This window comes from Dipodomys merriami, unplaced genomic scaffold, assembly GCF_024711535.1.
Source record: "Dipodomys merriami isolate MVZ:Mamm:240054 unplaced genomic scaffold, mDipMer1.0.p SCAF_25, whole genome shotgun sequence".
Taxonomy (NCBI): domain Eukaryota; kingdom Metazoa; phylum Chordata; class Mammalia; order Rodentia; family Heteromyidae; genus Dipodomys; species Dipodomys merriami.
In genome coordinates this window covers 9,003,257-9,023,692 of record NW_027203937.1, presented here as the reverse complement: position 1 = coordinate 9,023,692, position 20,436 = coordinate 9,003,257, and the positions used below count along the sequence as shown (strand labels likewise).

Here is a 20,436-nt window from a genome sequence, read left to right as displayed (position 1 = left end):
ACTCACAAACCACATAGACCACTGATGAGGCCAATAAACACTGTCACTGTAGAATACTCCAAATTCCAAGATTTGGGTATTTTGTACCATTCCCAACAAAAGGAACTAAGGCTTGTTAGTGAAGTAGCTGACTGATATTTGGAACAAGAAAATAGGTTCACACATATTGCTAGGCAAAGAAGTGCTCTGAAATTAATAGCATTCAATTAATGGACATAGAAGCCCATTGGTTAATGCTTTGTAAATTGAGCATAAAAACAATAAAGACTGCAATTGACTAAAATATTCAAATTATAAAAAGTATTAGTGCATAAGGACATTTTTTTAAAGAGCAAGGAAAAAAATCATTTGCCACTACTTTAAAATGTCCATGAAATCAGTCTTTTACTTTGAAATTGGGAATCAAAAATAAAAGAATTCAACTACTGGTTTTTTTTTTTACATTTTTTATCTGTATCAATTAGTTGTACAAGGGAGTTTGATTTTGACATGTTTGTTCATATATGCATACCTTGAGCAGACTCACCCCACCTCTCCCTTGTCTCCTCCCCCCACTTCCCCAACCAGTACCCACAAAGTTCAATACATAAAACATGTTGATCATAAGAATTCAAGATTTATCCTGCCTTTTCAACACAATTGTATTTTGGGGTACCAAATAGTGATAGTTCATGAAAGAGAGGTGTTTAATCAAATGTCAGAAAGAATTAGAGAATTAGTAAAATAAAATGATAGTTCCTCAAGAATTACCAATTTGGGCAAGAATTACCAATTGTTGTTAAAAGCCTCATGAGAATGGATGATAAAACTTGAGGGAAGGGGCAGGAGGAAGGTGAGGGAGAATAAAAGAAGACATGATATTGACTGAGAAGCATGACTCATAACCTGACTTACGAAACTGTAACCCCTTCGTGCAACTACTTTAATAATAATAAAAATAAATTAGATGATGGTAAAATGAACACTCATATATAGTGTCAGAATTATACCATAAGGAATTCTCTTTTGTCACAAGGGGAAGAGGTAACTTTATAAGGAAGAAGGACACAGAGCTAGAATGTGGCTCAAGGGAGAGTACATGTCTAACACCTCAGCAAGCATTAAGTTCCATAAACAAACAAACAAACAAACAAACAAGGGTCTGGCTCTCATCACCTTAACCTCAGGATAAATACATCACTAATGATGAATCAGACAGGGTTATGTATCTCTCAGTAAACGTAACACAAAGCACATATCACTTGTGGTATACTCTGGCCAAAAAAAAACATTGTGTTATCTTAACTCAGACTTTAGATCTAATGACTAGGCTCCAGGAAATACAGAGGGAGGATGATTAAGTTGCAGACACTCTAAAGCAGTGGTCAGGCAAAGCTGAAGGCAGGACCCTTCACAAGGCTATAGGATGGAGCAAAAGGCAGTTAAGATTAAGTTAATTTTAAGGAATTTAATACCTACATGCAATGCATGGCCCTGGAGTGACTCCTCGCTTGAATGAACATGACAACCTGGAGACAAGTGGGCTAATTTGAATATTGAAAAGATATTAGACAATACTAAAGCTTTGTTGGAGTGATACATTATTTTGACTGCATAAGCTATTTGTCTTTTACAGCTGTACACTGAAATATTTAGAGAAAGAATGCAAACTGTGATTTCCTTGAACATACTTCAACATAAAAAAGAAAAGTGAGGACTGGGAAGGTGGCTCAGTGGTAGAGTGCTTGCCTTGCATGCATGAGGCCCTGGGTTCGATCCTCAGCACCACATAAGCAGAAAAAGCCAGAAGTGGCACTGTGGTTCAAGTGGTAGAGTGCTAACCTTGAGCTGAAATGCTGAATGACAGTGCCTAGGCCCAGAGTTCAGGCCCCATGACTGACAAAAAAAAAAAGGAAAGTGAATTTAAATGAGCAAAACTTTATATTGAAATAAACAAAACACACAGGATATTGAAACTTTCCAAAACACACTAGACATGTCAAAAAATAAGAGTAACAAAACTATTTCAAATTTTAATGGAGCTTCAGATACATTTTTTTAGACTGTTTTGGCCCTTTGGTATTTTAACTCCACTTTCAAAATACAATAATCAAATGCTACCATATGATTTTAAAAATTCGTGTGTTTACAGGGTGACCCACAGTACACAGCCCCGTGCCTTCAGGGTGGTGGAAGCTGAATTCCTAGGTTTTTGGAGGGACAACATGAGGAGGTAGTATACAGGTGCTGTTCCACCCTCACTAGAATGGGAGCCATGCTGACCTAAGCCTGAGCCCAAGAGACTTCCCTAGCCATTATAAAACAGCCCCATCTCCATCTCCATCCACCTGTACACACACACACACACACACACACACACACACACACACACACACACACACACACACACACACACACTTCAGTCAGAGATCCCAAAATCAAGTGTCTTAAATTTATACCTAAACTTCATGCTTTCTGATATTATAATCATAACTATAGGTACACCTTAAATATAAGCTATTTCCAAATACATAGACACATGCACTTCTTCTGAGGGAAATCAGCAGTTGATAGGGACTAGGTATATAATCATGATGTGCACATGCTATACCTTCCTCTTATCGCAGACATTAATATTCTCAACCAGTCAGCAAGCATGCATTGAGCTCCTGTTCTTGACCAAGTGCAGAGCTAAGGGACCATGAGGAGGCTGAGCCGCAACCCCTGCATTTAACTTCGATTAACTCAACTCAGCCTAAAAATGAAAGCAAGGGCAAGACATAGTGGAGACAGCAAGTGATTCCATCTGCTTCTGTTCTGCTAGTGCAAGGTTCTCCCTGAGAGCTCCTGCCCACTCTCAGTATCAACCTGAGAAAGTATTCCAATCCTAGACCAACTGAATCTGACGCTGCAGGAAGGGGCAGAATCTAGAAATCCATTCTTAACAAGCTCTTTGTGTGGTTCTGATATCTTGAAAACCACTCAATTAGAAAGCACCAATGTAAGACATGAATTTCTTGTTTATTCTCTTGATCTAGGTTTCAGAAGACCTCTAAAGTAGCTTGCTAGGCTGAATAAGTCTCTGGTATTTAATTACTACCTGACATTAGACCCCAAAACAAGCCAACTTTCCATCTAAAATCCCAAGGGTCACAGTAACTTTAGAACCAAAAGGAAAGAAGGAAGGAAGGAAGGAAGGAAGGAAGGAAGGAAGGAAGGAAGGAAGGAAGGAAGGAAGGAAGGAAGGAAGGAAGGAAGAAAGGAAGGAAGGAAGGAAGGAAGGGAGGGAAGGAGGGAGGGAGGGAGTGGGAGAGGAAGGGAGAAGAAAGGGAGAAAGGGAGAAAGGGAGAAAGGGAGAAAGGAGAGGAAGGAAGGAGAGCAAGTCTCTCTATAGAAGAAAGGACACTGTGAGAGTTAACAGGTCTTCCTTGGCTGGGAATGTGGCTTAGTGATAGAGTGCTTGACTAGCATATATGAAGCCCTGTTTTTGATTTCTCAGTAACACATAAACAGAAAAGGCCAGGAAGTGGCGCTGTGGCTCAAGTGGTAGAGTGCTAGCCTTGAGCAAAAGCTCAGGACAGTGCTCAGGCTCTGTGTTCAGGACTGGCTAAATAAATAAAAAAATAAGACAGGCCTTCCTAGTTGTAAAACCAAGTATTTAACCACTCTGAAGCACTGGTGTCTTCCTAAGTCATTCAAAGAATTGAGTCAAGGATAGAGAAAATGTACCTAAAGTACCAAGTATAGTTTCTGGTAATAATAAGGGCTCAATACATGTAAGTTCTCTCCTCCCTTTCGTTTGCATACCTATCCTAGGAACAACTTGGGCAAGAGAAATGAAACACCTCTGAGAATTGCAGGAATCATTCTTAGAAGGTCAAAATCTCCCGTTTTCTAAGTGTTTCATCTCAGGGTTTAACAAGTTGAAATTTTTACACAGTGGGGTGTCCTTTGCACAACATGAATTTACAGAATTTTCTTGGCTTCTTGCCATCATCAGGGATATCAACCTCCAACTACACACATTAACTGAAGTTCTCATAGCTCCTGATCCAGCACACAAGGGGCAGTGGTGCCCTCTGCTGCTCAGAAATGAGACCCACATTGCACTTTCCTTTCTGTGATCCTGAAGGGAGATGTTATAAATCCCAACAAGAAAGGGCTTTAGAAATCATGTGATCTGTGTTGCTCAGGTCAAAGAGGTCAAATGATCTGATTAATGTCAAATCAGAGCTGGAACTTTACATTTGCAATGTGATTTCTTCTTTTATTGTGAAAATACCGTACAGAGGGGTTACAATTACATGGGCAAGGTAATGAGTACATTTCTTATCAAGCATTGTTGCCTCCTCCTTTGTTTAAATAACTGAAATAAATAACAGTGCTGTAAAAGTAACACAAGCATTATTACCCCCAAAAGGAAACATACTTCTGGCCATGCTCAGCTGTTCTTGATGAACTGTGGTCAGGAAAAATCCAAAAATAAGTAAGTGTTGGATTGGGAAGGATGAGGGAGAATGTTGAAAGGGGTGACATCACTCAAGATGCATTGTATTCATAAACTTATTTGGAAGGAGGAGAAGAAGGAGGAAGAAGAGGAGGATCAAGAGGAGGAGGAGGAGGAGGAAATGATGATGCAGCAGAAGCAGCAGCAGTAGCAGGGAACAGGTGGCGCACACCTGTAATCCTAGCTATTCAGGAGGCTGAGATCTGAGGATGAAGGTTCAAAGCCAGCCCAAGCAAGAAAGATCATGAGATTCTTGTATCCAGTTAACTACAGAAAACTTGAAGTGGCTCTGTGGCTCACAGTGGTAGAGCAGTAGCCTTGAGCGAAAGAGCTCAGAAACAGTGCCCAGGACCCACAACTGACCAGTAAAAGAGATCAGGAAAGGAAGTCATGACACACTAAGTGTGTTGTCATTATCCTATACTAGAGTTCTTAAATGGAGACTAACATTTCTCAGCAAGTTTGATTCAGAAGGGAGGCAACTTCACAGAGGAAGGTTACAAGGTCTCTTTTCATAGATGCAATACATTTTAGTAACTAGTGCTTGAGAAAAGAGATCCTATTGTAAATTCATCAGGTAATCATATAGTATCAAATTACATTGGAAAAAATAGTATCTGCTTCTAGAAGAATGTACCCAAACACCCCATCCAGTCTTGCAGTGCTCTGGAATTTCCCTCTGACCAAAGACCATTGGCCAAGGGGGAAATCACCATCTTAACTGAAACCAAAATAGTCCCGAACATACTCCTAAAACAGAGATGCAGCACCCTGCCCTTGGGACACCTAAAACATTCCAGTAGGCCAAGATATAACAAACGTGGTCAAAGAACTAATAGTTCTATCAGAAGAAGATTCTGTAATTACCATATCTAAAGCTCTACACTGGACTTACCTGGCCTCAACTTCAGCTCTGAAGCTGACATGCCACTGGGACGGACAACTACACGCACAAAGTTTTGGGAACTGATTTACCACTAGATGGTGCTGTTGGATAAGCAGTGAAGTGGGAGCGTCCTTAGGGACAGGGATGGACGCTAGATCTCAAGGCCAAATGCTTGGATTCAAATCTGATACCTACATGCCAATTACGTTAAAATCTGTTTTTCTAAATAAGGATATGTTCACATCTCTGAAATTCATGAAACATTTTCCTTTTGTTTTTCCTAGTGCTAGGAATGGGATGGGACCTCAGGCCGCAAACATGATACACAGGTGATATACCCAGCCTTTGGACTTCTTTAGAGATGAGGTATACTATGCTGCCTAGGCTGGTCTCCAACTGAAGATCTTCCTTTCTCAGCCTCCTGAGAGCTGGGATTATAGAAGAACACTTCCATTTCCCTTCTTTTTAAAGTCAGCGTTTAAAATGCATGCCTTAGAGCTGGGTGCCAGTGGCTCATGCCTGTAATCCTAGCTACTACTCAGGAGGCTGAGATCTAAGAATCACAGTTCAAAGCTAGCCCAGGTAGGAAAGTCCAAAAGACTCTTATCTCCAATAAACCACCAAAAAACTGGAAATGGCGCTGTGGCTCAAGTGGTAGGGCAACAACCTTGAGCTGAAGAGCTGAGGGACAGCGCCCAGGCCCCAGAGTTCAAGCCCCACAACTGACCAAAAAAAAAAAAAAAAGTATGCCTTTGAAGTCATAATTTGTGGAGGAGATGGGGAAAAACAAGTCGTTTAAATAAGGATACAGGTGGACCCGTTAAAACAATGAGAAGTACAGCTTGTCAAGTCGAAAACGAACTTTACAACTTTGGGGGGGGGGGTGAGGGGCGGGGAGGATTGGGTGGGGGTGGGGGGAGGCTGGGAAGGGATGTGAAGGGTAAACAAAGGAGGAGGCTACAATGCTTGATAAGAAATGTACTCATTCTCTTGCCCATGTAATTGTAACCCCTCTGTACAGTATGTTCACAAAAAATAAAAATAAATAAATAAATAAAAGAAGTCAGTAAGGATTCAGGTGGACCTGTTGCAACAATGAGAAGTACAAAATGTCATGTCAAAACCAGCTTTACAATGTCGGCGTGGGGGGGGAGGGGGGTATGATTGGGTGGGGGGGAGGGGGATGGCTGGGAAGGGAGGTGAAGGGTAAACAAAGGAGGAGGCTGCAATGCTTGGTAAGAAATGTATGCATTATCCTGCCCATGTAATTGTAACCCCTCTGTACAGTATGTTCTCAAATAAAATAAAATAAAATTTAAAAAAAAAAAAAAAAAGAAGTCAGGACAGAAGTTACTATTGCAGGAGCATAGTGACTCTACAAAAGTACTAAATGAGTATCATCTTAACTTCAATAATCTGATTAGGATGATACATATTTCTACAGAATAATAAAAGTTTATAAACCTATCTGTAAACATTCACAAAAATTTCATTTAATATAGGATGCTATAATGTGTATATAATATTTACATTCTGATCTCATTTGAATCACATGTCAATTACAGTATAATAAAACACCACACTATTACTTTTCATTTATAAATGCTTTACATTTGGGGGGGGAGGGTTCCGGTCGTGGGGCCTGAACTCTGGGCCTGGGCGCTGTCCCTCAGCTCAAGACTCAAGGCTAGCCCTCTACCAATTGAGCCACAGCGCCACTTCCGGTTTTTTTCTTTTTTGTTTATGTGGTGTTGAGGAATCGAACCCAGGGCCTCATGCATGCAAGGCAAGCGCTCTACCACTGAGCCACCTGCCCAGCCCTAAAAATGCTTTACATTTAAATAAAAATACTTATGTAGAACTCAGTAAATAGCAGACATTAAGGAAAGAACTGAGTAAGGCATAATTCTTTCTTTCAAGTCCTGATCATAACAAAAGTCGTGAAATACCAACAAGCAACTGCACAATGGTGTGGTTATGTTCTGTGTGCTAAGCACTGGGAGAACAGAGGTGCTATCCTTTGGGAGGAAATCCTAGAAGGCTTCTCCAAGCAGAAACATGCAACCTGATGCTTGAAGCACTACAAGAATTTTTGCAGGTAGAAAAGGGACAGAAGAGCATTTCAAACAAAGAGAGAAAGCCCAAATGCAAAGCTATGGTGAACTGTGCCAAGCAAATGTAAACTTGTAACTTATTATACTATCTGAAATACGCTTGACATTGTCACAAGGTATAGTCAATGCTTCTAAGGCTGAAAGTCAATAAAGGTGCACTCTCAGCCAGAGCTCAGTAAGTTGACCTGAGTAATTGTAGTCTAAAGAAATGTATATCACAACAGTTCATTCAGCAGCACACCAGTGCTTCTGATAGATATTATATGACTTATGAATGAAAGATGGGAAAAGAGGTTAGATGCATCAGGCTGCCATCAGATTTAGAGGCAAAACCTTCCTATAAGGAAAAACAATTTAAATCTGAAATCTTTTCTCTAAACTGACAGTCAATAAACGGTACCACTAGAAACAGAGACCTAGCAATAGAAACTTTCGTCTGCCCACTGCTCAGTCACCAAAATTTAGAGCAATGCTGTATATACTGTATGTGATCAATGAATACAGAGAATGAAAAACAATGCATGGATTCTGGTTCTGTAATCAATATGAAAACAGACCCAATAAGACTTCAGAACAAAAGCATAAGTCAAGATAAATGAAAGGGAGAGCAAAGTTCCCAAGAAGAGAAGGTTTGTGCAGGTAGATTTACTGTTTGGGTCCATTGCTGACTTTGGAAGAGCTGCAGAACACTGGAATTGGATATGCCTTTTGCCCTATAACAAATCACATACTGTAGGAAGAACCCAAGCCTAAGGCCATGGCAAACAATGCAGTCTTCCCAGATGGATGAGGACGCAGACACTGCCTGCCTCGTGCTGCAGGGAGATATGGTAAGATGATGAAATAACTACAAATATTCCAGACAGCATGAGGAGGGAGGACTAATCAGCATTCTTGCAAAGTACATGATCTAAAATATACCTGACGTTGTAACAAGGCTATAGTCAAAGCTTATAAGGCTGGAAACCCTTTAAAAATGAGGCTTTCAACCAGGACTCTGGTTATGTTGTATGACTCTCATACAACACGATAATTTTACCTGAAAAAAGCATCTTTTCAACTTTTGATAAACCCAAATATGCCAGAAAATGTTGGGGGGGTATTTGTTTTTTAATTTTATTTAAGTAATCGTACAAGGGTTTCACTTCAACAGGCTAGATTATGAGTACAACACATCTTAATCAATATCAACCCTTCTCATTTCCCCCATCTTTCTCATTCACTCTTATCCAGAAAATGTTGGTGTTTTTTCCTTCCTTTTTTTTTTTTTTTGCCGGTTCTGGTGTTTGAACTCTGGGCCTGGGTGCTGTCCCTGAGTTCCTTTTTTGCTCAAGGCTAGCACTTTACCACTTGAGCCACAGCACCACTTCCAGCTTTTACTGTGCTTAATTGGAGAATAGAGTCTCACTGACTTTTTTTGCCTGGGCTGGCTTTGAACTGCAATCCTCAGATCTCAGCCTCCTAAGTAGCTACAATTACAGGCATGAGCCACATGTGCCTGGCTAAGAAATTGTTGTCTTATCATTACCTTACTCATCTAACTGTAACCCCTCTTTACAATAAAATTTAAAAAAAGGTGTTTTAAACAACATGAGAATACACTTTCCAACACAGTTAAATGAAGAAATCTGGGAAAGGCATTATGCCTACAGTTAAAAGGTAATCAGTTGAGTCAGGCACTGAGACTCTTACCTCCAATTAGCCACCATAAAGTATAGTAGTAGTGGAGTTGTGACTCAAATAGTAGAGCACTAACCTTGAGCGTAAAAGCTCAGGGACAGTGCCCAGGCCCTAAGTTCAAGCCCCAAGATCAGCACAGGAAAACACCTGAGGTAGGGAGAATCTGAGATGGCAGAAGGGATGGTCCATGGCCTAGATGGAGAGGGGATTTGACTTGGGCAAGATGAGTAATCCTGTGTCCATCAGAAACAGATGAACCCAGAAGGAATGACCTTTCTACGAAAACAGGAAGGAACCGAATGCTTCCTCACTGGCATGACTCTCATACAACACCTTAGGTTCTTCCCTCTTTTTTTCCTGTGGTTCTGCTGTTTGAACTGAAGGCCTTGTGCCTTCAGGTGGTAGAAACTCTACCACCTGAGCTATAACCCCATGCCTACAACATCTAAGAAGGGGGACAAAGTTTACTTATTAAAAGAGAGGATGAAGCAATGATTGAAAGACAGAAGTCCAAGTGCAGTATAGGAGGATCAGACATCTTAGCCTTCCCAGAGTCCCTGAGGCTGGAAAGTCAATCTGTAGATATACATGCCACTGTCTAGTTGTAAGCTTGCTTCAGTAGAGACAGACACCCCAAGGCAGAAGCAGAGATGATTCATGGCTGGATAAAACTAGGTTGGGATATTCATGAAGAGGCTGGGCAGGAGAGTTGAGGTCACTCCTGGTCTCCATGCTGCTGGACTAACCAGAGGTACAAAGTCTTCCTGACAAATCAGGCTGCTACAATCTGCTAGCAAATCAGAATGCAAGAAACTCTTTCTGCTTGCAGAAACAGACAGTTCATAAGGCCAGGATGTCTGTCCATGGCTAAGTCACCACAATGTCTGTAAGAATGGCTGGTATGTAGTAGATCAGTGACAATGTAAATGGATGCATTTGTTGCAAGTACTCTGAACTATGCTGAACGTATTACATTTTAAAAAATAAAAATTCTTGCCAGATAACACTACACAGAATCAGTTCAAAGATACTCTAAAAATACATAATGATGTATTACAAGCCTGACAAGTTTCTATTTTCCTGTTTAAACTAAGATGATATTGCGCTCATGTTTTTCTTCTCTTATGATCTATTGTTATGAATTGTTATTCTCATATACCACTGTTATGATCATAAACAACACTCTATCTTCTGAAAATGGAGGCTAGTATCTGTACAATGGAAGGGATAAGGACACTCCAATGCTCAACAAGACAATGCCAGGCTTCTCACCCACAGGAGCGCTGGCCTGTGATCATGTAACTTAATCCTCTTGCAATCCATGCTTCCTCCTGCAGAGGACTGTGATGGCTTTCCAAATCTTATCTGCTCCACTTCACAAGTCCAGTTCTTACTGTTTCTCACATAATACCATCTCCGGATCCTCTTAGCCCTACTCACATTCCATTGGAGTGAACATCTTGTTATGGATGGCATGCACACATGACACAAGGCCCAACAAACTGCCTTGCTCAGAAATTCATTTATAGATGCATCTCCACTAATGCAATTTACTTTAAATTCAGAGGCAGGGAAGGGAGACTGTGTTGAAGAGCATTCCCTCCCAAGTTCCTATCTTTCTTGGGACCTCTGAATGGGACCTTATATGGTAAAGGAGTCATTGATAGTATAATTATTGAAGATGAGATCAAGCTGGAATAAGATGACTCTTAATCCAATATGACTGCTACTGTTATTTAAAAAAAAAAAAAAAAGGACAGTAGCAGGTGCTCATTCATGCCTGTAATCCTAGTTACTTAAGAGGCTAAGATCTGATGATTGAAGTTCAAAGATATCCCAGGCAGGAAAGTCTGTTAGACTCTTATTTCCAGTTAAGTGCCAAAAATGCCAGAAGTAGAGCTGTGGCTCAAGTGGCAGAGCACTAGCCTTAAGTAAAAGCTCCAGGACAGTGCCCAGGCCCTGAGTTCAAGCCCCAGGACCAGCACACAGAGAAACAGACAGACAGACAGACAGACAGACAGACAGAGACAGAGAGAAGGACATAGAGACAGATAAACAGAGAGACAGGGAGACAGAAGAACAGAAAGGAGAATGCTATACAAAACTGCAGGTGTACAAGATGTTTATGTGACAATGAATGGAGTCAAGACAAGAAACACCAAGAATCATCAATGGCCACCAGAAGCTTAGAGAGAGGCATGGGGCAGTTTCCCACTGAGCCACCAAGAAGGAAAAAGGAACCTATCCTGCCCACACCTTGATTTTGGCAGGTGGCCTCCAGACTGAGAGAACCTATTTCCATTGTTTTAGCCTCACATTCTTGAGGTCTTTGTTACACCTTCCTTAAGAAACTAATACGGGCTGGGAAAGTGACTCAGTGGTAGAGCGCTTGCCTTGAGCTGAAGAGCTGAGGGACAGCGCCCAGGCCCAGAGTTCAGGTTCCGTGACCGGACCCAAAAAAAAAAAAAAAAAAAGAAAGAAAAAAGAAACTAATACGGCCAGCACTAGTTACTCACACATGCAATCCTAGCTACCCAAGATGCTTATATCTGAGGATCAAGGTTCGAAGCCAGCTCATGTAGAAAAATTCTTATCTCCAGGGCTGGGAAGGTGGCTCAGTGGTAGAGCGCTTGCCTTGCATGCCTGAGGCCCTGGGTTCAATTCCTCAGCACCACATAAGCAAAAACAAAAAGCCGGAAGTGGTGCTGTGGCTCAAGTGGTAGAGTGCTAGCCTTGAGCTGAAGAGCTGAGGGACAGCGCCCAGGCCCAGAGTTCAGGCCCCACGACCAGACTCCCCCACCCCAAAAAAAGAAAAATTCTTATCTCCAAATAACCAGCAAAAAAAAGCCAGAAATGTAAGTGTGGCTAAAGTGGTAGAGCACCAGCCTTGAGCAAAAAAGCCAAGTGAGAGCACAAGGCCCTGAATTCAAGCCCCAGTAACAGCGTGAGCATGAGCGGGCACACACACGCACACACACATGCGCACACGCACGCACACACACACACACACACACACACACACACACAGAGGAAAAAGAAAGAAACTAATATGGACTCTCCATGGAGGTGGCACTGGAGCTGAAGCCTGAAGGAGCCAGCCAAGGAGAGATCCTGAAAGAAAGAAAATATAAAGGTCTCGAGACTAGGAAGGGCTTGGCAGACTTTAGAAATAGAAATGAGACCAGAGTGTCTATCTCAATGTGGTAAACAAGGAGCAGGGTTATGAAATAAGGTTTAGGGCTGATTCACACCTACTTTGGTGGGGAGCTTGAATTGAATTATAATGGTATCAGGAGCCCTCGAAGAGCACTAAGATGTGCTCTGGCTGCTCTGTGAAGACAGCCCAGAGCAAAGGTAGAGGAGGCCACTGAAAGGTCCCAGTGAGAGATGATCCTAAGAATAAGAAGCAGATTTCAAAGCAAGGTCTCTCTTCAGTTATCACAAATATAGCAATGTTTATTTTGCAACATCATAATACCAAAGAAAGGGCACAATGACAAAGGAGCCCAGTGTACAACATCAGTGCTCAACAAAAGGATGTTTTTCGTACTTGGCAGCCACCGCCACCACCCATCATAAGTGATTATGCAAACCCTGATTGTGAGTAGTTGAACAGGGAGGGTCCTGCTAAACCGAGAGAGGTCTAAGCCTTCCTGCTAGTAATTGACAGATGTTAACAAGACAGATTCTACTTCCATTCCCTTTTTCCAAAACTGCTTCAAGAAATGGATAAAGTGATACCCTAATTGCTCTCAAACATATGGTTCCTGTTCAACTCCCATGAGACAAAGGACACCAGGAACCACAATCTCTACCTACTTACTTCCGCTGACTTAAACTACTTTTGTGTGTGCCAGTCCTGGGGCTTGAACTCAGGGTCTGGGTGCTGTCCCTGAGTTTTTGTGTGCAAGGATAGTACTCTAGCACATAAGCCACAGCTCCACTTTTGGCTTCTTTTTGTTGTTGTTAATTGGAGATCAGAGTCTCCCAGACTTTCCTGCCTTGGCTGGTTTCAAACTTCCCTCCTTGATCTAAGCCTCCTGAATAGGTAGGATTACAGGTGTAAGCAGCCAGCACTGGGCAAGAAACTACTTTTTTGTCTTGTTTTTCCACTTGCTTGATTCTCTTTAGTTTTTGTTAAAATATAACTCATCTTCCTCTAGGCAAGATCTTCTGCAAATCACAGAGTGGGAAGCACTGAAAAAGAAAAGCTATCATGGTTTTTTTTTTTATAGACTTGGTTTTAAAGTAAATTGGTTTTGTTGCATTGCAAAATACATGATTTTGAAATACTTAAGGGAAAAAAAGTAAACTTTACAAAGCCCTCATATGACTTGTAACCACAAAAGGAAGCAACTGAAGAAAGTAATGCCTAAGTTTTTTTTTCCTCCCGGGAAACTCCAACATCGTATTTCCAATTCTGATTTCACTACAAAATAGTCTCCAGGGGTTTCTTATCATCCTCTTAAACATACATGCTACAAACACTCTACATTGTTTTGAGCACCATAAAAAAGATGACAGACGGGAAAAAGGATATCCTCAGCAGAAACCAGAAAGTTCAGAACAATGACAGCAAGTTCAAATGCAATCAAGTGGCTTCCGTTGATGACTTCCAGGTGCGCTCGCCCCACTACATGGCCCTTTTGGCTGAGGACAACCTAGAGCTAATAGGATGAGCACCCACCTGAGCGCTCACTGAGGAGGAATGGCAAACAAGCTCCACTGTTTTCACAGGGCTTAGTGTTTAATGCATGATGCCATAAGTATTTAGCAACAGTACCTGTACAGGCGTTCTACCAGACAGTAGCAGGGCCAAGCCTTCCTTTTGACCTAGCTGGCTGGAGAAGGGATCTTGGGGATGATGAGCTTTTCACATTCAAATGGCAGGAAAAAGCCATGGAGATCTATTCAGTGTCACTTCATAAAGGAAATAGTCCTGCTTTATTTGTGCTCTTATAGTTAAGTTTAGCTCTATTTCTATTATAAAGCTTCTAGGTTTAGCCTTCACGTAGTTACTTCTATGCTATTAGAACCTAATGGCAGGGCTGGGAAGGTGGCTCAGTGGTAGAACGCTTGCCTTGCATGCATGAGGCCCTGGATTCGATTCCTCAGCACCACATAAGCAAAAATAAGCAAAAAAGAAAAAAAAAAAAAGAACCTAACGGCAGCAAGATTATGTTAGAATGTACAGATTGCACCTCGTGTGGATGGCCCCCCTCTCAGAATTCTTCAGGGGCTGCCCTCAGCTCTATGCACAATATTATTACCTCATTTGTTCTCCACAGGAGCTCTGGGAAGGGGCAAAGCTATGTGCTTCCCACCATGCCACAGGGCCTTCTTATGACTGCAACCACTGCACAAAACACCACACACACAGCCCTTGAGCCATCATCACTGTGGACCTGAATGGAGAAGAAGTGTAGCATGTGATGTGACAGCAGGAGACCCCATGGCTCAGAGTGGCCTTAGGCGACACTGGTCTCATCTGCCCTGGTCTCTAGGGACCATGAATGAGACTCAGTTATCTCTTCCTCACACGTAGTACATCAACCCAGGGACATATGGACAGATCCTGACAATGTAAGTTAACCCTCAACTCAACCTGGAGGATGCAGAAGAGTGGTAAGCACAGGTGACTCCCGTTAGGACGGACCCTCCTCCACAAGCACAAAGCTTGTCCTCCTCCTACCACATCCTCAGTGCCTCCATTGTATGCCCAGCCATCCTGGAAACAAAGATAAAAGGCACATTCTTTGTTCTCAAGGAAGCCATGGTATGGGGGAGGAGAGCAAGCAAAAATTGAGAGGCATGTTATGAGCTGAGCTGGTAGCTCATGCATGTGATCCTCGCTACTCAGGAGGCTGAGATCCAGAGAAGCACAGTTCAATTCTCCAACTAACCAGTAGAAAACCAGGCTAGATATAGAGCTCAAGTGGTAGTGTACCAGTAGTGAGCAAGCAAGCCAGGTGAGTACGAAGCTATAAATTCAAGCCCTAGTTCTAACAAAAGGAAAGAAAGGAAGAAAGGAAGGAAGAAAGAAGGAAGGAAGGAAGGAGGGAAGGAAGGAAGGATAAAAAGAAAAAGAAAAAAGAAATGTGCTTTATGAAGAGAGTAAGAACAATGTATTTGTTGGCAACAAAGTGGAGACATGGCTGGATGTGGTAGCTCATGCCTGTAGATCTCAGAAAGCTGAGATACGAGGATCATAGTTTTGAAGCCAGTCCATGGAATCCTTATCTCCAATTAGTCACAGAAAAGGCCAGAAGTGGAGCTGTGGCTCAAGTGGTAGAGCACTAGCCTTGAGCAAAAGGCTCAAGGCCAGTGCCCAGGACAAGAGTTCAAGCCCCAGGATGGGGGGGGGGGGGCGGGGGAGGTTAGAGGAAAAATGATCCAATCAAGTGGTAGCTCAGAGATAGAGTAAAAGCAAACCCCAAGGAGCTGAGGCCTGTCCTGGGACCCTGCTTACCCTTCCTCAACCTCTTCTTCATTGCCCAGTTCCCAGTTTGTATTTTGGACATCTATAATGGAATAGACTTCAAGTCTCCAGACTCCTGTAGATGAATTTCCTCCAAATGGAATGTCTTGCAAAGGACCACCTCATCCTCCAAGTGTCTCCCCAGGGATGGCCCCTCTGCAAAGCTTTCCAGGACAAGTCCAGGCCCCACAGAGTATGCTCCATCTCCTCTCATCCTCTCACAGCTACCAGTGCAGCAACCACCCCACTGTGTGGTCACTGTGCTGAAAGTCAGCCCACTACAGTGGGAAGAGCCCAGCTCCAGAGCCTGGGAGTCCAGGGACGAAATGCTGACTGAACCTGGGTTGCCTTGTTTATAAAACTAACACTTTCCTCATGGAGCTACAAACATTCATGGTAGTATAGGTACAAGTCTGTGGCCACAGCAAAGGCTCCAAACTTTGTCAAATTATAACAAACTGATAATTGCTGGCCATCAATAATTGTGTAGTGTGGTATTAATAAAAGCACATCACAGCCACGTGGATATTTTCAGATTTGGCATGCAATTATGGAGAATATGAACAGCAGGTACAATTATGTCCTTATTGAATCAAGAAAAACTAAGGAAGTATTAAATACAGGGAAAAGATAGATGAAGAATACCACCAAGAAAAACTCTTCCACAAAGGTACATTTCATTCAAGAGTAAATAAATAAGTAAATCAGTGGAAAAGCAGCAGCATACACTGAAACAAACTGACTCAGGGACAATAATTATAGTCTGCTACCACTACAGGATCACCATCCTTTACAATTACATTCTTACGTCCCATAATAACAAGATAATTACAACTATTCAAAGGGGTAGTGTATTCATCCCCTGGCCTCAAACCTCACAGGGTTCTCCACTTTGGAGATGGCCTTTTTAGTCATCTACAAAATGCATGTGTACTGAACACAAGACAAGTCTCCCCTCATGGTATTGTTTCATATTTAATTCACTCTTGTTAGTGTTTGGAAACACAAGGCAAGTCAGAAGACCACAGGGAACCCTCTAATTATGCAAGCACATGAACACTAGGAGGAAAAACAAGATGGGAAATTAAGAGAAAGAAAAAAAAAACTAAGGAAGGGCAGAGGCTGAGTGCCCATGCCTGTAATCTCAGTTATGCTGGAGTGAAGACAGAGAGCAGTGAAGTTTTAAGCCATCCCAGGCAAAATGTCCGTGAGACCACATTTCTGCCAACAAGCTGGGAGTGACAATTTACATCTGAAATCCCAGCTACACAGAAAAAATAGGATTATAGTCTGAAAACACAAATAAACAACTAGAGAAGACTAAAGAGGAAGAAATGCATGTGTTCTGTACCCACCTATTATGGTTATGGGTTATCCTCCCTCTCTCTTTCTTTCCCTCTCCCTCCTCCCCCCCTCCTTCTCCCCCTCCCCCCTCCCTCTTTCAACCAGGACTTGAACTGGAAATCTGCCACTTTCCCTCATAGGCTAGCTCTCTAACAACTAAGTCATGCCTCCAACCTTGGACTTCATTATGAAAGAAATGTCCACCTCTGTAGGCCTATGTGATTTTAGATCAATATTAACAAATTCAAGGCTATGAATCAATAGTGTGTCAGAAACTCAGCTGAGCAGGTTGTTGATTTTTTTTTAACAAACTTGCATACTAGTGAACAACCAAGCTTCAGAATTAGAAATTAATTTTATTTCTTTTTTTTTTAATTGTGAAAATACTGTACAGAGGGGTTACAATTACATGGGCAAGATAATGAGTACATTTCTTATCAAGCATTGTAGCCTCCTCTTTTGTTTACCCTTCCCATCCTCCCCTGCCCCCCCCACCCAATCCTCCCCGCCCCCCCCCAAACACACACCAAAGTTGTAAAGTTCTTTTTCGACATAACGACTTGTACATTTCATTGTTGCAATGGGTCCACCTGTATCCCTATTTAAACGATTTGTTTTTCCCCTTCCCCTCCACAAATTATAGAAATTAATTTTATTTCTTAAAAAACCTAAATGGCCTGAATGTTTATGCCCCCGTGAGTGTGATAGTTCTACTTGAAGAACACAATTTCAGGCAAGTCTCCCAGTAGAACACAGTAAACAGTGAAATAAGTGCTACAGAGTAGGTAATAGGGAATTCGAGGAAGGATAGCTCATACCAGCATGGGTCAGTTGAAGAAGTGGGGTATAACTAGAGCCTAGTAAGGCTGGACTGGAAGAGAAAAAGGAAATACCCCACCATGCTGCTGGCCTGAACTGAAACTGAAAGACAGGGAGAGGGGAGAGGAGGGAAAGGGAAAGGAGGGCAGAGGAGGGGAGAGGAGGAAAGGAGAGACCATAACTGAGCAGCACGTACACAATGAGGTGACCAATGTGTAATGCTTGGCACACATGACAATGATTTTTTTTCTTGCAAATTTACTTCTTTGGTTATGTTTTTAAAGGTTGGTCTTTGTGTTGTTGTTTGGGTTTTTATTATTATTATCTTTCAGTAGTTGAGGTTTCAGTTCAACATGTCAGTTTGTGAGCACAATTCATCTGACCAATGTCACAAAGATTGATCTTAAAAGTCACAGCATCATCTAAGCCTGCACTAGGTGAGCAAGGGATGGAGAGTCAAGATACCATGCTTCACTTGGCATGTACATCACTTGAAACACACTTGACTTGATGCACCTACAGCCCCCTGGACTTGTGGGATGTATATAGAGCAAAGATGAACCTTGGTGCTCATCTTGGTGCTCAAGCCTTTAAGAACCCCTGACACACAAGATGCATGGTTGCCACCCTTGAGGTTACCAAGAGATGTACAGAAAACATTGTTATAACGCAATCAGCAAAAAAACAAAATTATGGGAGTTTCTATTGTCGCTTCCACAAGTCAGTGGCTGCATCAGGGTATAGATTCCCCAAATCAAGCAGCCCTGCAACAATTCAGAGTTAGTCTTTTTTTCCCACCCCATCCCATCCCACCGCCCCGAGTTAGTCTTTTTGAGACACAAACTGTATTTTTTTCCTTCTTTATGTTGCAAAGCTTATACAGAAGTGAAATTCAGCATTGTTAGTAAATTTAGACTTACTTCCTAAAATACTGGGTGGCTGGAACAGTCTGGGGGATTTTTTTTTTCTTTTTTGCAGAATTTGCTGAACAAACTGTTTTATCTGTAAAACCTTCTTGAGCCTGCAACAGTTCTGGGCTTCAGGCCTAAGGACATAACCTACTTCAGTATCAATTCTTTTCCCTTTTAAATCTACATATAGAAAAATACACACACATTGGGCTGGGAAGATGGCTCAGTGGTAGTGCACTTGCCTTGCATGCCTGAGGCCCTGGGTTCGATTCCTCAGCACCACATAAGCAAAAAGAAAAAAGCTGGAAGTGGCGCTGTGGCTCAAGAGGTAGAGCACTAGCCTTGAAGACCTGAGGGACAGCACCCAGGCTCAGAGTTCAGGCCCCACGACCGGACTCCCCCCCCCCAAAAAAAGAAAAATACACACACACACACACATATATAATACAGAAGCATATTTACAGAAACATGTTATGTAATATTAACATACATAGGAATATGTATGTTTCTGTATGGAACTTTTTATATGTAGAAACACATCACACACACACACACACACACACACACACACACACACACACACACACACACACACACACACACACACACACACATTACACCACATGAACAAAAAACACAAATGAAAACTGTTTGAGACTCCAGAGTCACTTAAAGCCAATTGTTCAGCCAGGCCTCTGTGGCTCATGCCTCTAATCCTAGCTCCACAGGAGGCTGAGATCTGAGGATTGGGGCTCAGAGCTAGCCTGGGCAGAAAACTCCCATCAGATTCCAACTCCAAATAACCACAGAAAAAGCCAGGCTGGTGTTTTGTTCAAGGGAAATGAGGCAGTTCAGCACCAAGGAGAGTTGTCGCCAAGGCTTTTCCACACGGCTACAGTGCTGCTCCCTCAGCGGAAGAGGCCATTGGGGCTCAGGAAGTGGCAGCAGTTTCCGACAGTTTTAAAGGACAGTGTCTGCAGTGTGACCCATGGTTCAAACTGCATAAAAATAAAAATGTACTGGCAAAGGATAACAAGTACTTCCTTACTTTCTTATGGGATGAATCAAGACCATTGTTTGTTTTGTAATCCCTTTTTAAAATTGAGCTATTAAATCACAATGATGTTGGCCAAACATACTAACCATATGCTTATCAGGAAAGCCTATAAAAAGTGCCAGTAGTTTGTCTGTTGGGGGAGGGGGAGGAGGAGGGGAAAGGAGAGACAGAAATGTTGTGGGGGGGGGGGGGATTGGTGGGAGCAACATAAGAAAGAAAAAAATTAAAAATATAAAAAATAAAAAATGAAAAAAAAAGAAATGTTGAGACAAAGGGTGAACAAATGCAGCAGTGATACTCACTAAACTATGTTGAAAATGAACTATACAACTTGTGAGGAAGAGGAGTCAGGAGGGAATAAACTGGGAGAAATTGAGTGAAGAGGTGATACTGTTCAAAAAGAAATACACCCATTCCCTGACCCTTGTAAATGTAACCACTTTGTACATTACCTTTACAACAATTTTTTAAAAAGGGTTAAAAAAAAGTGCTATTAGTAACAAAGACTTAAATACCACAACACACACACACACACACACACACACACACACACACACACACACACACACACACACATTTATAAAATGTAACCAGGACCCATGGTATTTTTTAAAACTTTTAAGAGCTTTTTAAAAACTTCTCTACTTCTCAAGACCACAGA

The 20,436-nt window shown here is 42.0% G+C and overlaps 1 protein-coding gene across 1 annotated transcript in view; it reads right to left on the bottom strand.

The window, feature by feature from the left end:
• Nucleotides 1-20,436, bottom strand: part of Prcp (prolylcarboxypeptidase) — a 66,338-nt gene that overhangs the window by 28,157 nt on the left and 17,745 nt on the right. The gene's annotated exons all lie outside the window — the stretch shown is intronic.